Source organism: Sitophilus oryzae, unplaced genomic scaffold (genome assembly GCF_002938485.1).
Source record: "Sitophilus oryzae breed Bouriz unplaced genomic scaffold, Soryzae_2.0 scaffold_1178_pilon_pilon, whole genome shotgun sequence".
Lineage (NCBI taxonomy): Eukaryota > Metazoa > Arthropoda > Insecta > Coleoptera > Curculionidae > Sitophilus > Sitophilus oryzae.
This window is the reverse complement of record NW_022145813.1, coordinates 70,532-78,456: the sequence shown is the minus strand read 5'-3', so window position 1 is coordinate 78,456 and position 7,925 is coordinate 70,532.

The following is a 7,925-nucleotide window of genomic DNA, read 5'->3' as shown; positions in this document are numbered from 1 at the left end:
AGAGCAGTCGTGGATAAGGTATTTCAATGGAAAGAAAACTAATTAAGAAATAAATGTTCAAAAAATAGATATTGGGCGCCAGGCATATACAGAAAAAGGAAACACAGTTGTATAATACTAAAAACTAATGACTATATTTATTCATTGATGAATTCTGATTGTAAATAGCATTGTACAATCTTTACACTATTATAGTGGTTATTTGTTGAGTAAAACCATGTATGTAAATAATATTAAATATGTTCCATGAAAAGACTATGAAAATACAATGCGTGTAACGTTATAGAAAAAATATAAGAAAGTAGCATTAATTTCATTTAAATCTGTTAAATTTTATGCGGGTTGAATCTGATATGTTGCAACCTGTTGATTCTAGAATCTATGTCTCGTTATTCATCTGTTAATATAGCGTTAATAATATATCTGTTAATAATATATCTGTTAATATAGCAAACCACAAACCACAAACCACTAAATATAGTCTGTACGATATTATTTAAAATGTACGTTACTGTTTAAGACTGAAAATATAGAAAACCTAAAACATAAAAACTAGAACATAAATCTACACTTAGCTGTTCTTTATGTAATCTTGCTTCAAACAGTAGCAGCGTGAGGTGGTCTCGCATCTCTGTACTCAGCCATCCAACACAACCAAAGGGGCCAGAATGAGACACTATAAATTGGTACAGCTGTAACTAACTAGCTTACAGCTGGGAACGAAGCAGCATGGGACTCAAGCTACATCCACGCTGTGGCACTTATATGTAAGAAAATATCATTCTTACTGGGGACACTCGTCCACAGGACATCCGTACATAAGATAATGGTCGTACATAAGACACTACCCGTACCTTGGACACAGTCCGTACCTTGGACACAGTCCGTACCTTGGACACAGTCCGTACCTTGGAAATAGTCCGTACCTTGGAAATAGTCCGTACCTTGGACACAGTCCGTACCTTGGACACTGTCCGTACCTTGGACCCTAAAAATATGAAACTCTTGTTTAAAACCAAACAGGGTCTAATAAACAAAATAAACCCACCTCGAAATACCTCCGAGGGCTCAATAAATAATAAACAACATGTCCCCTTTCTTCCATGTGACATTCTTGAGGACAAAAGAAAAGGGACGCCAACATGCCAGCAAAACACAAATACAAGTTGGGACATCCGTAATCCCATTCCTTAAAATATCTAATAATAATACTCGAATCTAAAAGGATAATATATAGGAACTTTACCTGTTGCTTTGAAATAGCAGCTGATTCAGATTATACAGCAAGATTTAAATAATCACCATTTCTAAAAGCTGGGATACAACTATGGAGGCTAGAAGGAGGAGGCGAATCGAGCGCAAAAATTATGGGCCCAGTTTTTGAGATCTAAATGAAGTTCGAAAATCGCCGTTAGGGGCGCATGTGATCCGACAGATTGAGAAAAACAAAGCTTCTTATGGCAAGAATTACTATTTTGTTATAAATTATAGAGTTCAGTTAATATTTGGGCATATTTTTACCAGATTTAGCTTTTAGAAACGTGGTTTTTCTAATTGAACAATGTGCGTGGCTAAAATTGTATTGTAAAGGTTTTGTATTCAAACCTTAAATTTGAGTTTGAAAAGTAAGTTAGAAGTTAGGTTATATCAGATGCCGGTTTTAGATATTCTTTTTTTAAGTTATTATTATAAAATTGTTTCATTATATGGTTCTTTTTAGTGCATACACGACCGAAGAAAATATAGCTGTTAAAAAAACTTTCCCTATAACTGCTGTACAAAAAAGATAGAATTTCCAGCAACAAATATCACCAGTTCAACCTTGATTTGATGTTAACAGTAATTGTTTCTTGATCACAAATGCGAATTAAATAGTTTGGCAGCATTGTGTTAGTGATTTTATTAATACTTTCATAAAACATTTTGAAATTGATATCAACTCAGTTATTCTATCAAAATATTTTTATACATTTTTAATAAACATTAAAAACTTTCGTAACAGAAACTGAATCACGAAAATTAAAAGTATTTTATCAGGAATAACTTCAATGGAAAGTGAAGATGAACACTACTGTTGCACCCTTTGATCAGGAAGCTGATCGTTTGATACATTGATCGTTTGATACATTGATCGTTTGATACATTAAGCTGAAATGTTTCCTGTGTCCAATAGTGTTTTGTCTTTAGATTTTCTGAATTTAAGTTTTACTGTCATTAGCAAAGTTTTGCAAGTTCACTCTTTCGTAGTCAATTAAATTCAAGATGTATTATATTCAACGTCACCTAATAATTGTAAAGGTAAATTTTTGTAAATAAAATATTAATGAATAAATAATGAACTCAATTTATTTTAAAAGAGTTGTAAATGTATATACACTGTCTTATTTCATCATATATTTATTTCCATTTAGTAATATTAATATATTACAACTTTGTTTTATTAACTGACTAATTCCACTAAATTTAATAAATAAAATATACAGTATATAAATTTAATATACATTTTTTTTTTTTTTTTTAAAAAAAATATAACAGGAACATGTTATATCAAGAACACAAAGAATTATAATTTAAAAATGTTGATTCTAAATAAATACTACAATATACCTACATATTAATTTAAAGAGCTTATTCACAAAAAACCTGCTCCTAAATGGTTTATATACACAATCAAAAGTCCTTCAACCACTGTAATGTTATTTTCAAATTTTAAATGAAGAATTTTGCAGTAAATTATTTTATATTAGAATACTATATTGTTTTATTAATTCACTTCCTCAATAGTTAGCACCGTTCAAACGTAGTGGCGAATAGACATCAACAGGTAATTTTAGACAAATCTCAGCTAGGTAGGGTAAATCTATTTTTATTTTATAACAAGGCCTCCTAGGTTATGTTACGCAGATGTTGATTTTAGGCTATATTCTCTATTAATTTGAATTAAAATTAATCTGTACACTGATAGTATATAATTTGAATGTTTTTCCACATCTATCTATATTTTTTAAATAAATAGTTATACCACTTACATTAGGACCTTTGAAAAGGCTTGGGTTTCTTTCACCCCGTTCTTTATTTGCCTTTTTTCCACTGTAAGTCCCACTTATACAGCCAGGTACGAAGCAAGATTTATTATATAGGGTTTTTTTAATCACACTCATTGTTACAGTGCAAATAGTTTAATAAAATAAATATAAATAAAAAAAAAAAAACTAGTAAAAACACAGTTAAATCGTATTCTAACAATGCAAACGATCAATCTAACCCGCTTACAGTGCCTCTGGTGTCAAACCGAGAAACTTGCTTTAAAGTAGGGACAGAAATTTCAAATATGCCCATTGTCGATTCGCCTCCTCCTTCTAGCCTCCATAGATACAACAGAGCGTCAAAACAAAGTGAGGTTAAGCACGGAGAGAGTTGACAGAAGCGACGTTGACAGCGCGCGCCTCCACAGAATAGTAACAGGGTTGTGTCGAACGATAACAGGGTTGGCGACTAGAGAACGTAAAAAATACGCCAAGCGCGTCAAATAAACTATCCGGCCTGAACGAGGGGGAATCCGGTGATGATAGGTCAGACATCATATATCATACATAAAAAGATACGTAACGAACTAAAAACGTTGCTAATAATAATAGCTCCCGTATATAGCGTTTAACGCCTTGGGAGTAACAACGTACAGGTACAGCTTCTACCATACCAGAGCCGTTCGGTATACAAGGAAGGTAATGTGGTTAGCACTACGCTTCAACCGCCTATTATCAACTCAGGATTGTGAATCCTAAGTACCATTTAAGGCTGAGTCGACTTAGGTACCCAAACTATTTTTATTTTAATAAAATAGTCGGCTGAAGTAATGCCGGGTTGGGGAATCGAACCCACTACCCTGAGATTGGTAGACGAGAGCCTGTACCTCTACGCCACCGGGCGCCTTAGGGTCGGTTTTATTTTACTGGTTAATACCACCGTATGATCGAAAAACCTGCGTCCAGTCGGCCTCCCGTCCAGTTGGTTTGACCATGACGATCGATGACATCCCAATATAATTTTTCATATAATGACAGCGATCTTCAATTCATAGCCACTGCTGACGCCATTTTTCGATCGTATGAGTCTCTTTAAGTATATATAGAGAAATATAGTAAAAAACTTGAACTTATAGTAAAGTAAAACTTTTTATTACTTTCTCTATGTCTTATATTGTTAATGGAGTAGAGCCAAGGCCAAGAGCAGACTTGTCAACTAATTAAGTTGTATAGAGATCATACAGTGTTATGGGATATCCGTAGTCCCTCATTTAAAGTGAAATAAAAAAAAACATGATGCATGGTTAAAAATTGCAAAAAGTATGTATTTGGAAAGAGAAAAATTTGAGAAAAAAATGCAGGGCAGTTTCAGAGGGAACAAAAGAAATGCAAATCAGGTACTGGTTTAGACGAAGTGAAAAATTCAAAATGGTTTGCTTTTAAGTTATTATTGTTTTAAAAGACAGAAACACACCACGAGAAACAGCCAAGGCAGGTATTGAAAAGGTGTTAATTGAGGTTTATTCAGAGCCGACTGGAAGACAGAGTTAGAACTTAGAAAAACAGTTTATTTAAAGTTAGGTTAAAGTTAATTAAAAAAAGAAAAAAAAAAAATTAAGATATTTTGAAAAACTATTTTTAATTTTTTTTTTTTTTTTTTTTTTTTTTTTTATTATATTTTGATTTAATTTGGATGTAATTAGATTTTAGTTTGATAAGTGGTGGAGACATTGTTGCCTGCTGAAATAGAAGCCATCAAAGCTTAGAGTTTATTATTTTGATTTAATTAAAACATTATTTTTTAATTCATCGCAATAATATTAATCAGCGCTAATTAACATTAAATAAAAAAATTAAATTCATTTATTTAATCTAACCTTCGAATGCAATGTAAAAAAAAAAAAAAAAAAAAAAAAAAAAAATAGAGATAAAAAAATAATATTTTTAATTACTAAATCCAAAAATAATATTAAACTTATAAAAAAGCAGTGGCGTGCCTATTTTTTCCTTTAAAATAATTTAACAGTGATGCCCTACCGCCGCCCCTGGCCATTAAAATTAAGTCTAATTACATCAAATTAAGTCCCTTAGTAATCAAATATCTTAATTTTTTTCTTTCTTAATTAACTTTAACACCCTGTATCTCGAAAAAGAAGCTTTAAATCTTACAAGTTGATATGAACTTTTTGTTTTATTTTTGCAAGTTCTATCGTCTATTAAATTTTCCTGATTAAAATCTGAGACACCCTGTATATAGATCTATCTTGTAGGCATAGATTTAGTAAGAACAGATATCACATTAGATATTTTAACCCGATCAAACATTCGGAGGTTGACTACGTACTGTAAAAACCAACTGAGATAGAGAAGGCGACATTGCCACATCTCAAATTTGCGCAATCTACTCAGTTTGATTTGCAGAAAAGATGACTTTAAAAGTTTAAAACCTTTACCGGATATCAATAAATCTCAATTTCTTAAATTAATAGTTTATTTTTAAAGAAGCATGCGTAATAATATGTTATTAACCAGAGGATATATGCGTTACTATTAAAGGAAGGACATGTTTACTGTTTAATATGCTGAGACGTCTAGAACTATTGGCAACGTCGCGGCTAGTCTTCCAGAATGAAATGAGCCGTCCGTCCCACCACCCCTCGCGACGGCCCATGCTCCGTTATAGCGTACTACGTTTAGCTTGCGGTGTGTTTGAAGTCGGAATCAAGACGAAAGTGAACTTTCAGTGTTTTTCGGTGGTTTTTGTTTGTTTAACGTAATTTTGAATCTGCGAATTCAGTATGGTACGACAGTGTCAAGTGTGTGGAAAAATAAGCTCAAATTACCCGAATTTGTCTTTTCACAGGTGGGTATTGTTTTCGTCATTGTACATAGGCGTCCCACAAGGGAGCCTCTCACAATCAAAATAATTTCTAATTACATTATTTGTAATTAATCTATTAAAACAAGAACGTAGTAGCCAGTAATTGAATTATAATTCGTCTCAATGACTACCTAACTGTTGTAGATCATAATAAATTTGAATATAAACGTTGCATTAGAAATTTCATCATAAGCCAGAAAGTGCCATTTTTTTCTTAAAATTCATTCATTTCTAAAATTCATTCAAAGTCATTTCTATGTATATACGATATTCTAAAGGAATTTTGCTCAACAAATAAAAAAAGGTGTTACCCGACCTTTTTTACATTTTATTGCTTTATTATATCTGCCCCTTCGGCCTTGTTTAGACAATTTTTTACCACTGTACAAATACCTCTTCCTAGAGTTATTTGTACGGTGTGTTTACCTTTTTTTTAGAATGGGACGAACTGTAAATAATTCTTAGGCTACTAGTTTTATACATACCTATATAACAGAGTGACTGAGGCCTCCAAAAAGCTTTTTACCTATTACTACTAGCTGCTCTTGCCATCTAGCACTCGCCATAGTAGTACGTTTTGTATTCAAATGCTATTTTCTGCTTTTATGCTTTTCGTTTGTCGGATTGAGGGACGCCAAAGCAAAGTCGGTCTGACGATGGAGATAAATCTCCGAAACCGGTCGTCGAATGGCTGTTCCCTTCAGTCTGATGAACTTAATGCAGAGAATAAGCATATATGTAGGGGTTAGACCTTAATAATTTTTTGCTTCTTGTATTTTGTTTATTTATACAAACCCTACCAAGCCTTGAGCTCCATCTGCGGTAACGTAGATGAAGCAAACGTAATTCATTATTATGCGACAGAAATCCCATACTGTAGCACACAGGTTTGATACTTTTAATGAATTAATTTTCAATTTTTTCATTAAATATTGATTTTAGGTATAGGAAGTTATTAATAATACAAGATTAAACAACTATTACACAGTACTTCACAGGCAGCTATCGATTGCGAACTAACTAAATCGTTACTAATTACTAATTTTGAAGTTCTTTTTAAGATCAAAAATGGTAAAACTAAAACCTAAACTATCATTTGAGATTAAACGGGAAATTCTAAATAATGTTGCCTATTCTAAACAAGAAAAATTTATTTATAAGTTTTACAACATCTCTAATTAAATTTGGACGAAAAGAATATTTCTGTTTGCTATAGATAATTTTCTTAGGGAAAATACGAAAATAAAAATGACTTTTTAAGTCAAAAACAGTCAAAAGGACAAGTTATTCCAAAAAAGGACTGTCCTTTTCAAAAAAGGACAGGTGGCAACCCTAGGTATTTCTGGAATGGAAATTTAATGGCAAATCTACAACTTTAGTTTGAAAATATGTTCCGACCACCTATGTTTACAAAAATGTCTAAAATGTGCTTTACCATTGCCTCCATATTCTGAAAAAAAATTGAAAGAAAAGTCACCAACCACAAACCTAATTAGAACTGTTTCGGAAGCCTGAGTCACCCTGTGAATATTCAAAAGTAACTGAAAGTTTATATAGAAGTAACTGAAAGTTTAAATTGAAAATCGACGTTGGAGCGATTTTCGAAAACCACCTACTAACGTTTCAACATAGGTATACGTGGGATATTAATTATATTATTATATTAGACCTTATAACAAAACTCATCTGATGAAAAATTTAAAACTTTTTTTTTTTTTTAATTTACTTTTACTTTACTAATTAAATGCTTTCCAAAAAACGATACGCCACTGGCCATTAGAACAATCGAAATGCGCCTAGTTGCCGGGGTCGGAAATGTTAGACTTATCTGTCTCTTCTGTCCTTGTTTGACACATTGGAATGTTTGATACACTACCAACGAGTATTTATGAATGAGATGTTCGGTCTATTTTTATAATGTCTTTGCTTGTAGGCTATGGCGGACTCAAAACCGCTTTTTTTCTCGACTTTCTTTCTCTTTCTTCAAAAATAATTATGCACGCCGCTGCCGCGAGCAG